We start from the raw sequence: 12,567 nt of genomic DNA, 5'->3' as shown, positions 1-12,567 counted from the left end.
CGTCTATCACTTCCACACTAGAGTGAGGGTTGATTCAAGACAAGGTGAAAGGGGGCAAATGAACAGAAAGTGAACAGTGGAATTTCAGAGGATCAAATCACAAAAGAACTGAATAGTATAAATATAATCTTCCCCTCATAATCAGTACCCACAAAGGGAAGAAGCCCCATGTGATAACACCTCTGTTATGAGGTATAATTGATGAATAAAATATCTGGCCCATCTAGTCAAACATGAATTTAAAATATCCTGACACAATATAGATACAGGTTGTACTACCAAAAACTGATACTGTCTGGTCTGGCAGCGTTCCTCGTCTGGCAGGACCAGAGATGCTCCTGGACCAGACAGCCCACAAGCCTAAGGGTGGGGGGACAGCTGGGGCTGGGGTAATGGGGGGAGCATGGGCCAGGCCAGAGTCCTCCGGCAGCATGGGTTGGCGTGGGGCTGGAACCCCATGACAGCCCCTGGGAGCTCATAGCTCAGGCCGGAGCCCTGCAGCAGCACCTGTAGGCACGGGGCCGGAGTTTCTCAGCACTCCCCAGGAGAGTGGAGCCAAGGCACAGCAGCAGCCTCCAGGAGTATGGAGCTAGAGTTGAGCCCTGCGGCAGCATAGGGTCAGAGCCCTGAAGCAGCCTGCTGGAGAGCAGGGCTGGAGCCTGAGCCCCACAGCTGCCCCCAGATGCACAGGACCAGAGCCTGAGCTTCCCAGGAAGCTGGCAGCAGCTGGGCAAGTAGCCCAGTCAGGTTGGGGGTGGGGAGGAGGGCAAGGCAGGAGACCTGCTGGGGCAGCCTGCCAGTGGCAGGTGTTGGGCTTGGAGCCGGTGACAGAGACCTCTTCTGGTGCAGCAAATTCTCCCATTCTGGACCAGTCAGGACCTAATGGTGCCAAACCAGGGATGGTGCTGGGCCAGGCCCAACCTATACCTATCTTGTAATATATACAGTAGCCATAATTACTTTCTCTGTTCTTTTCATGATTCTGAAAGGAAGGCCGCCCCTCCCCTCGAATGCCATGACCTATACCTGACACAGGTCCAGAGGAAGGGGACATGAAGGTGATCATAGAATCATAGAATAATGTAACGGGAAGGAACTTTGAGAGGTCATGTAGTCCAATCCAAACTTGCAAAACCAGGCACCACCAAACCATCTCTGATAGATGTTCATCTAACCTGCTCATAAAAATCTCCAGTGATGGAGATTCCACAACCTCTTTATTTATGCCAATGCTTAACAATCCTGACTATTAGGAAGGGAGTCCGGTCTAAGCCTCCAGTGCTGAAATTTAAGCCCATTGCTTCTTGTCCTCTCCAAAGAGGAGAATAATTTTTCTCCCTTCTCCTTGTAACGGGCTTTAGGGTACTTGAAAGCTGTTATCATATCCCTTCTCATTTTTCTCTTTTCAAGACTAAATAAACCCAGTTTTTTCAAGTTTTCCCTCACAGGTCATGTTTGCTAGACCTTTAATGATTTGTTGCTTTTCTCTGGACTTTCTCCAGTTTGTCCACATCTTTCCTGAAATGTGGTTTCCTGAATTGTACTCCAGTTGAGGCATAATCAGAACAGAGTAAAGCAGAAAAATTACTTCTTGTCATGCTCACAATATGCCTATTAATACACCCCATTATTGCTTTTCTTTTCAAGTGTCACAATGTTGACTCCTGTTTAGCTTGTGGTCCACTATGTTCCCTAGATCGTATGTCATTTTTATGCCCTCTCCTTCCTGAGATTTACTGAAAGCTAATTTCAGCCACTGATATAATTTACAGCATCTTTTAAGGAAGTTCTAGATCAGTGTTTCTGAAAGTGTTCCGCGAAACCACTTTGACAAACGCATTAACTAGCCACCCCGGTTTGTTTATTTACCGGCGCCGTGGCCACGGAGCCTCGCAGCGCCCATCGGTTCTGTTTTGCTCTTTGGAGCCAAGTGGAACAGCAAGAAGCGGTGGCCCAGCCCACGCCGCTTCCTTTGGCTCCACTTTGCTGCAACGAGCAAAACGGAGCCGATGGGAGCCGTGAGGCTCCATGGCCGCAGCTCCAATAAATAAACATAGTAGGGCATCCAGTTAAGGTGCTTCTCAAAGTGATTTCGCAGAGCACTTTCAGAAACACTATTCTAGATTATGTTGGCTGCTAATAGTCCCCCCCCCCCCCTTAAGCTCTGACCATGCCCTATCCTGACCCCTAGGTGCTCCCTACTTTAGGCCCCTAGTTCTACACCACTCAAGGATCATGTATCATGACAACCCCAGAGTAGCTTTCCAGCCACTTTCTGGCATCAGAATGATACAAAGGGAGTAAGGACTGCAATCTGGTGTGATATTTACTCATAGCCATTACTCCTGTCTCCCATCAAAACCAATTGCAACTGATGGAGGGAATTCACTCTCCTTCCATTTTGATGCCAAAACCTGTATAGTCTCATTGTTTTAATTTTTCCTTTTGTAATGTCCTAATTTACCAGAATCTTGCCTGTCAAAGCTTGGAGGAAGATATAAAATACAGAGATTATAGAAAATCTTGACAGGATTGCTCACTAGAAAAATTACTAGCACAGAGTACATGCATCATGTAATCCCTTGTCATTTTGCATCTTGGTTAGCTGTGAAATCTGCTATAGGAACTAGTAGAGGCTTTCTCAGATAAAAGAAGATGAATATCATTTTAAATCTCTTTGACAAGTTGACATGTAGATTTATCAAAGTTGCAAGAGGAGCACAGCACAGTATCAGCAAAACATGTCACTGACAAGAAAAAATGTTTCTGAAGAAACTGTGATCAATAGCTGGATAAATTCTAAATTCAAATGAAGACAATCCTTGCTAAAATTATGCCATAATCTGGCACAAATCAAATGTTTACAACTAAATATCAAGCTATTTTTTAAATCTAGGGAATGAGTGGGGAAAAGATCATCCCGTCTTTGATAGCTTTTCTTTTTCTTCTTCTCAGGAATAAGGCAATAACTGGTTTGAATATATTGCCCTGTGTAACAGTGACTGCACTTTAAATTCTGTACCACTCTGAAAGGTCCTATTACTTCTGTCAGAATTCCCCATCATAGGTATAAAGAAAATAGCTGGAAATTATAGGTTTCCAAATAGTGGAAAATTTTTAGTGTTCCACTCTATGTCTAACACCTAGGTCCTATAGTTAATGGTGAGCACTACTTAAATGACCATTATAGTCTAAATCACATCTATCATAACACGCACTGATTTTCTTTTGATGTTAAACAAAACATTGATATGTGTCCACATTTTCAAGTGCTGAGCACCAATCATTGGGAACAGATATGCTCAATTGTGTTTTGCATCAAGCAGATCTTGTTGTAACATGTATTGACAGATTTCAAAAGGGCACACGGCCCATTGTTTTAGTTTTTTTTTTTTTTAAGTGCAGCCATTTATTCAGGTGCCTAAATGGGATGTTAGCTGCTGTTTTGAAAATCTAGTCCCAATTAGGAATGTAAAAAATTAACCGGTAAGCATCACCCTTAAGAAAAGTGGATGGAGGATGGATGTGGAATTCCGCATCCCTTATACTCAACACCAGAGGAGAGTACAAGGAGCAGAAGGCACATATTTCCACACCTTTATTTGTTACTGTAGTGCAACACTAAGCAAGCTTTCCTTGTTTCTCCCCTCACAATGTTATCAGTCCTTTTGTCCCCGGTTATCTTACTTTCTTTGCTGTCTCTGTGTGTTTGTGGAGAAAAGGAGCTTTATTCATTCAATATACAGTGATTGGTGGGGTTAGAGTTTACAGTGGAGCAAATGCAATGGAGGGGGCAGTTCGGTAAGGAACAAAACAGATAAATGTCACATTACTCTGGCTTATTGCTGAAACTGGGTATCAAAGCCTCACAGAGATGCAGAGCCCCTCAATGTGCTCATCTTATTGCCCTAGTTTCTGACTGCTCAAAAACAGTTCCCAGGAAATCTGTGTGAACCCCACAAGGTAGTGGAAAGTTTTCTCCCTTAATTGCACATATATTATGGAGCACACAGCAGACAGCAATAACAAAGGAGATATTGCTTTCCTTGACGTCTCACCAAGCAAACAATGCCAATAACCCTTTAAACATCCAAAGGGACATTTCACAATCATTCTGCATTTGCTCAGCCTAAGGTTAAATGGGTTCTTACTGCTATGCATGGCTTCATGAGCCCTGGAAGCAAGGTGTAGGCTAGGTTTCTCAGGACAGTGCTTGTCATTTCAACATCACCAATGGTTATTTTCCAGTCTGAAAAGAAAATCCCTGCTTGCAGCTTTCTGAACAGACCTTTATTCCTAAAAAGGCACATGTCATGCATCTTTCCCAATCATTTCACACTGATGTCAGTGAAACAGCTTCTGTGATCCATCAATGCTTGCAACACCATTGAGAAGTACCCCTTTTGGTTTATGTACTCTTTGGCAAGGTGGTCTGGTGCCAAAATAGGAATATGCATTCTATGCAAACTATGTCCTGAGACATTACCTTTATTAGCAGAAATCAGTTAATGGCCCTAGAAGATCGCAAGGTGGATTTACCCATTCCAAACTGGTGCCCAACTGCCCATAAGCAGTCTGGCATTGCAAGATTCTATGAAGCTATCACCACTTGCTTCTCCACTGTCAGAGCAGCTCTCATTTTAATACTGCTGCACTTCAGGGCTGGGAAGGCTCTTCACACAGTTTCAAGAAAGTGACATTATGCATTTGAAAGTTTTGCAGCATTCCCACCAGTCAGTGCTTGTTTCCTGGATCCAGAAAAAGTACTCAGCTGAGTCAAGATGATATGTGACTGTCATCAGCAACTGCAAATTGCACCGCTCTATGTCTTCCATCAGGGCTATTTGCCTGGCATCACATTATATCATGCTGCATCTCCTGTATCAGTTGTGTAAATACTTCAGGATAAGGTGCAAAGTGTTTGTAATGCTCACAGCAAGGCTACGTTTACACTGACATGATTTTGCAGAAGAGTTCTTGTGCAAAAACTCTTCAAGAAGAGAGAGTCTACACTGGCATGTGCCTTTGCGAAAGAGATGTGCTTTTGTGCAAGAGCATCCTTGCCAGTGTAGACACTCTCTTGCGCAAGAATGCTCTGAAGGCCATTTTAACCATAGGGCTTTCTTGCACAAGAAATTCATGTTGCCTGTCTACACTGGCCTCTTGCGCAAGAACAGTTGCACGAGAGAGCTTATTCTTGAGCGGGAGCATCATAGTTCTTGCACAAGAAGCCCTGATTTCATACATTCGAACATCAGTGTTCTTGCACAAGAACTCGCAGCCAGTGTAGACAGGCAGCAAGTTTTGGCGCAAAAGCAGCTGCTTTTGCACAAGATCGCACCAATGTAGACAGCCCAAGAGTGTACAGCTGAACAAGGTCCACACATATCATACTGTGGCATAAAAGTGGGCAACCCAGGCTCATGAAAAAGGCTGGTTTGTTTGTCATTTATTTCAGGAAGGAAGATAAGTGCATCATGACAGGTTAACACCATTTTCTCATGAACCTGCACCAATATTTTGGTCCCATAGAGCATTACAAGCCTAAACCAAAATTTCAAATGAAACATATGAATTTGTCTGTGTGACACAGACCTAGTTAAACAATTCTGCCAATTCAGTCCTGAACCAGTTGACTTGTATTGTTTATTTAGTACAATACAAGCGGGGAAAAAAATAGACACACAGAAAATGCCAAAAAAGCTCTTTCTTGAAGGCTAAATCCTTCAAGAGCAGCCATCTGTTATACAAATTCAACCATAGAGCACATCCAGAACTCCTGCTGGCATACAGGCCTTGACAGACACTACAAAATTCTTAGAGAAGCCAACCATGCTTCTGTCTAGCACTTTGCTGGAATATCATCAATTCCTTGACCTTCAGGATTGGTATATCATACCAATACATGTGTAAAGGTTACCTTAACTGTCACATATAGAACCTATGTCCAATTACCTCAAGTCAACTTAACTGTGTAGTCTAGACATGTTCGCATATGTATTGTAGCCTAGGGAACTTGGACAGTAAAATGTAGAAGCTGAAGGACTTAGGTGCCTCCAGAATTAGCTAGTAGTGAAGTAGGGATTCTGAGGGTTGTAATGTTTTACCTTAATATTCAGTGTTTCTTAAACTGTGTTCTGCGGCACACCAGTGTGCCACAAGACAGTCAGAGGTGTGCCATGCAGAACAAAAGAATTAAAAATGCCTGCCCTTTTTTTGTTTGTTTGTTTTCCAACCCTTTTTCTTTTCCCCCTGACTTTTCAAAAAATCCTTGGTATTCCTCTTAAAAAAAATATTCTTTGGTGTTCCTCAGTCTTAAAGTTTAAGAAAGACTGTTAATATTGGACTTAGTTGTCTAACATGAACAGTCATTTTGTGGATCTGAGCCTTGAAAAACATTTCCAGCATTAGTCATTATTATCTATTAGTTCTCAGGGTGTTTTTTCTCTCTCTCTCTCTTTCTCCCACTCTTCTAAGCTGTACTTAGGGAACTGCCTAGGACAAGGGAACCATCACTTACTAGCTGCTTCTGTAGGCTCAGGTGGAACCAGTTGAGCTCCCACCATGCTATCCCTCATCCAACAGTAGAGCAATCAGAATTGCTCTCTTCTCCGTCCCCTGAGGTGCTGCAGGAATCAGTATGAGAATTGCAGAGCAGCTGTGGCAGAGAAAGGTCAGCAGCTGTTCAGAATGCTCTTGGATCTCATCAGAGCTGCTCCTGGAGTTGCGGCAAGGCAGATGGTGAGGTCAGGCTCCCATCTCATGGTGATAAAGCTAATTCAAATATTTCCACTTAAAATCAGCAGGTCACTCAGTGAACACATTTTCATTTGATAGTCCATTACAAATTATCTTGACAATCATTTTCAAGTGCCTCCAGGCTCCACACCTGTAGCATAAGGAAACTCAAACATAACTACAAAGTTGTACCTTTCTTTCTTTCACCACCCTATGCACCAAAAGCTGGGGAAAAAGTTATGCGTTATTCATTTTGAACAGAAGGCATGGACTTGCCTAACATCAGCTAAATAGTTTCACTGACAAATTTATTTTTGCAAAAGTAAACTGTTTTGTGAAAATTAGGTTTTTTGCCTTTAATTCCATGTAACTAGTACAGAAGCAACCCACCTACCGGTATATACAAACTACTGTTCTTTTTCATATAATAGTAGCTTGCCATTGATGGGCCAAGTGAAAACTTGAGTTTCTTCTGACCACGCAGAGCTAGATTTACTTGTATATCTCACTTCTCATGTCACCCTTTAATATACATAATCTCTCCCAAATTTCTGACTGTAGTCCTAGGCATCCCTGAAATTATTTATCTCTGTAATAATATGACTTACTTCTGAAGCATATAGGTAATCAACTTGATACTAAAATTTTTCCTTTCCATTTTATAATTATATGAAGCAAAGGAATCAAATTGAGCAGATAGTTTGGAGAAAAGTTTTGGGTGCTCATGAGCTGTATTTGCTCTTTGGAAACAAATTTTGCCCAATTATTTGTGCCTATTTTAGGTGATGTACTATTGAATCTGAATTCCTAATTCCCTAGTTCATTCTTGAATGCTTCCAATTTGGCAGCTACACCTTTGTTTTCCTTGAGGATCTTTAACAGTTGTAGATCATGTTCTTTGAGATTAGCTACTATAGCTGTGTCCTTGGTTTTTTTCCACCTCTGTCAGTTATTTCTATCTGGAGAGTGAAGGAGAGAAATAAAAACCTTCTATAATATGTCAGTGTTTCTAGGGATATCTAGGGCAGCATTATGATCTCATTTTACCAATGTAAATTCTTACTTTGCCTAGGGTGATCACATTTTCCCAAGGGGAAAATGAAACACCACATGTGGCCAGTCTAAGCACTCCCCTCCTTCCTTTCCCCCTCATGCCCACAGGGCCAGCCTGAGGCCCCCTTGCTACCTACCTGCACAACTGCCCCAGATGCTCTCTCAAACCCTCTCTCCTATGCAAGTCCAGCATTGTCCCTTGCCCACCTTCCCCCTGGCACATTTTCTCCACATCTTCCTAGGGGTCACATGGTTGGCAAAATTGTGCATTTGTCCTGATTGCTCTTGCCAACTGATGGTCACTTGGTGAGACCAAATGGGGAAAAAATGCCCTATTTTGCCAAAAAGGCAGGACAGCTGGGACAGAGCTTAAAAATGGGACTGTACCAGCCAAAACGATACATAAGGTCACTATAACCGTGCCATGAGCAGTAGCACTGAAAAGTGAGAATGACTGTGAAAAGTGCACAAGAATCATTCCTACCAGCTATGCCTTGATATTCCAGTTAGGGAAAGCCCAGTTGGAGGAGTGTTATTTACCCCTTTGCCCAACACAAGAACCAGGGATCATTTGATAGGGGGCAGGTTTAAAAGAAGCACAAGCAAGTGTTTCTTCACATGAAGTAAGTCAACCTGTAGAACTCATTGCAAAGAGATGTTGTGAAGGCTCAAAATATAACCAAGTTCAGAAAAAGCATCAGATAAATTCTTGGAGGATAGGTCCATCAATGGCTATTAGCCAGGATAACTGAAAAAGCAACCCAATGCATTTGGTGTCTTGGAAACTCCAACTGCCAGAAGCTGGGACTGAACAACAGTGGATGAATCACTAGATAAATGCTCTGTTCTGCTCATTCCCTTTGAAGCATTGGGCAACAGCCACTTTTGGAAGACAAGATACAGGGCTGAGTGGACCATTGATCTGATTTAATATGGCCATTCTTATGTTTGTAAAACCAACCTACAATTTGAAAGCGGCAAATAAAATATACATGATGACACAAATACAGTCCCTGGAGAACAGAAGTTCCTGCAGATTGACGTATAAGAAATACAGAGTTCATAGATATTAATTTGGCTCCCTGTCCTACTGATAAATCCCTGGTCTCTTTCAGACACCAAAAGAACCACTTAGAAACAGGGACATGAGTCCCGGGAATTAGAAAGTATAATTTTGTCAGGAAATCAGGGCAATTCAGAACAGATAAAATAAGGTATTGTTCCAAAAGCTAAAGATAGAAGTAGCTTTTAATAATATAATTCACAGGAAAAGCATAACTGGGATTGCTAAAGAACATCCAGTGCAGCTTTCTTAAACCCCAGTATAGGCCAGGACCAGAAGGGCAATCACAAATCTCCAGTCTGAAGGGGTAAAAATGAGACACTGGGGTTAACAAGCAAAATTAAGCTGTAGTTTCTCCCCAGTTTAAGGAGGCATTCAGATTCTGGCCCAGCCCATAGGACAGTGCTTCATGCTTGGATCCCTTTTCAGTTTAAATTCTTCATGACAAAGAGGTGTCTTTGGACCCTGGTGTTTGGTTTGGCCGGCCCCACTGTAGAAATAAGGGATGATCAGTGAAATGTGGTTCGGGATTAACCCTTAGGCTCCCTCAGATACCAGCTGCAAAACTTGCATCCAACAGTGAAGCGTCAGGAGGCCTGAAGTTCCAGGCGTTCATTGGGGGGAGGTGAAGGGGGGACAGGATGGAGAGGAGCCCTTCTCCAGAACTTGGTCTCTTTGCCACTCTGCCCATCCTCGGCTTGCACAGAAAGCCGCAGAGGGGCGAGCCCTGCGTTCTGCTGGGGAGCCCAGCGCGCGCCACTCTGCACAAGTTCGGCCTCCCGCGCCGGGCCCGCAGCCCCCACTCGGCGTATTCAGGAGCCGGGTGTGGGGGCGCGGGGAGCAGCTGATTGGTGCGCGCGGCTGGAGGCGGGGCCTGGCGGGGCGGAGGCTTAGGGGGAGTAGGCTTCCTCCGCACGCTGAGCTGCTGGACCAGCTGGAGGAGCGAGCACGCCGCCAGCTCCCGGGGTGAGTGTTCGGCTGGCTCCGCTCGCGCGCCGCCGGCTCCCGCTGCTCTGCCGGGAAGGGTTAGACCCGGAGGGGCCCCAGCGCGGTGCGCCCCGTCCCGCGCAGCCCCTGGTGGGGGAGCATGCGGGGTAAGGCTGCTGGGTAGCGCACTCGCGTCCTGCCCCGCAAGTGGCTGCTGCTTTCCCGGGTGGCGGGTCCAGGAAAGCCTTGCCCCGAGAGCAGCCATTATCCTGGGGTCTGAAGCGCTGCTGCGGTAAGGAAAATACCGGTGTGCGCGGAGAGAAGTAAGCATTGCAGAAATCGCAAGAGGTAGTGCTAGCCCTTGGGGGGCGGATCTCTCGCCCACCCCCTAAAATACTGAAGTTCTTTGCACCAACCAAAAACCAGCCTAATGCATATTAATGCACTTGTTACAAAGCCCACGTTCAATCAAATTAACTGTATTTTGGGGGCAATAATAAATCCCCCCTTAAACTTCTTGGGGTGTAATTGGTCAGTCTGCTCTTGTCTAGCGCCACCATGTGTAGGGTGGGGAGCCAGGGGAGAAGGGAGTTGGACCCTACTGTAGAAAAAAGTGAATGGGAGGAAGGGGCAGAAGGACTAGGGAAGAGAGGATCCCTCTATAGAAAACACTATGAAGGGATGACTACTGTGTAATGGAAGGTGCTGTGGTGGGACCCTATGTTCTCTGCTGAGAATAAAGATGATTCTTTGTGTTAATTGTGCTAAGAATTTATAACATATGTTGGGCTCTTCCCAAGGAATGGTAGTCAAGAACTGATCTGTGTATGAGGGCTTGGATGTGAGATAAGCACCAACAATAACAAAGACCTCCAAAGAGATTAACTAATATACACACTGACCAGGAGCCCATGTATATGTATGGGGCAATGTCAGAGTCTCTGCTTGGAATGTGCCTGTATTCTGTGTCTGAGGGACTAACTAGGTGGCAGTGACTAGGAGGCTATGAAACCACTTTGTTTAGCTGGTTTCAGAGTTATTGTTGTAATAAGCAAAACTATGCTGCTCTGTCTGCAGCCTTGAGTCCAGACTTGAAGCAGGGACCCACTTGTGCCCAGTTCATGTCTCTGTATACATTTACAAAGTTCTTTTGTGTTCAGACATGTGTGAAGAGTTGTTGGCTTAGGAGATACTGACCAGTGTAGTTCAGACATATCCTATTGAAAGGTCACGAATGATTACATTCTGGTCCCAGCAGGGTAAACTCAATCAAGAAGTGTGTTTGTTTTATCGGGTGGGAAAGACAAGATGGGGGGGAGAGGAGGGAAAAGAGCATAGTTGCAGTTAATATGGACTCTGTCTTGTTTCATTCATCTACTCAGGGAAGAAATTAAGAAAAGCCATAAAATCAGTCTTGTAACTTCAACTAAGGCAGAGTTTAACTACAAATCCATACTATTTAATTTTTAGAATTAAGAATTAATATGGGAATGGAGGGAAGAAAATCCCACCTGCTTAAATATAATTGGGGGGCAGGCGGTAAGAAGGAAGGGTCTTCGGACTACTCTGTATATAATTATCTGCTGTAATCCATTTTCCTCTGCATTAGATCAGAACCTTTTCAGATCACCCCATCAATTCTGAAATGTCAGCAGACTTCCTTTTCATGGTTGGCTTTATAGTATTTGGAGTTTTTATAATCTTCTTATTGCTCTACATTGTCCTCATAGGACATGCTTTATAAATATTATTAGAGCAAACAAAGTGATTTTTTTTTCCCTGTCCCATTTAAGGAAGCTATAATCTAAGCGTTTTGTCAACTGGCTAAAAATTAAACCAATTGCCAAGTCTCTGTCTTGGGGAAGCAGACTGCCTCCTCTGGAATTAATTTTAAAAAAGTTGTTAAAATTGAGAAATTTTGCTGTGTTTCAATGAAACCCACTTTTTAAATTTTCCTTTTTAAACCTTTGATTTTTTTTGCAGCTGATCCAGAGAATGCAATCTTATGTTCTGAATATCTAATTTCTATGACTGCAGCCCTTTTCCCAACTTGCAGTCAATATGAAGGTTTGATGCAAGTTGAGACTATCCAGTATTTTGTTTGTTTGTATTGCTACTGTGTTCCATACTTGCTGATGTTTAGAAGGTTCATACAGTCTCTACGCCTTCTATGGCAACAAGTTGAACTAATGAAATCACAGGCCTAAGAGTGGTTTTGTATCCAAACATTACACCTTTGTGACTTGTCAATAGCTATTATGGCTTATTATTTTATTAAATCTGAATGTGAAGATTTATAATCCTGTGTGTGTGTGTGTGTGTGTGTGTGTGTGTGTGTTTCAAAAGCAGTGTAAGTAACTGTCAATTGTGTGGTTGTGACCATAATTTTCATTGCCTTTGTGGTGTCACTGGACTCTTGAGATTGAATTATAAACTGGCTTCAAATGATTACTTTTAAAAAAAATATAATGCACATATCAGAGACCTTGCATTTGCCCATGTTGGGCACAGCTCCCCTTCTTCGTTTGTTGCCGCAGGGCTTCCACATCCTGCTCTAGCAGTCTGGCTCCTGGTTGGTTAGATCTCGGTTCACAGAGTTGTAGTCACATCACTGGATTGCAATATTATGTTTGCATGGATTGCAGTGTTAAAGGGAAGAAGTGAAGTATAGTTGTTAAAATAGAAAACTAGAAGTTGGGAGAGCCTGTTTGCTATTTCTGGCTCTGCAACCGAGACTCTGTGTGACCTTAGAACAGTTACTTACACAAGAAGAGATTGTGACCAAG

At 43.5% G+C, this 12,567-nt stretch overlaps 1 protein-coding gene across 18 annotated transcripts in view; it reads left to right on the top strand.

Moving 5' to 3' along the window:
* Window positions 1–9,319: 9,319 nt before the first annotated feature.
* Window positions 9,320–12,567, top strand: part of PROM1 (prominin 1) — an 89,551-nt gene continuing 86,303 nt past the window's right edge. For 5 of the 18 annotated variants that reach the window (XM_089777823.1, XM_089777822.1, XM_089777824.1 and 2 more), the window contains exon 1: window positions 9,321–9,820. The gene's annotated coding sequence lies outside the window, so the exon portion shown is untranslated. The other 13 variants (XM_089777826.1, XM_089777825.1, XM_089777827.1 and 10 more) reach the window with 10 other exon arrangements.

This window comes from Pelodiscus sinensis, chromosome 4, assembly GCF_052426305.1.
Source record: "Pelodiscus sinensis isolate ZL-2025 chromosome 4, ASM5242630v1, whole genome shotgun sequence".
NCBI classification, from domain to species: domain Eukaryota; kingdom Metazoa; phylum Chordata; order Testudines; family Trionychidae; genus Pelodiscus; species Pelodiscus sinensis.
This window is presented reverse-complemented; position numbering and strand designations above follow the sequence as displayed.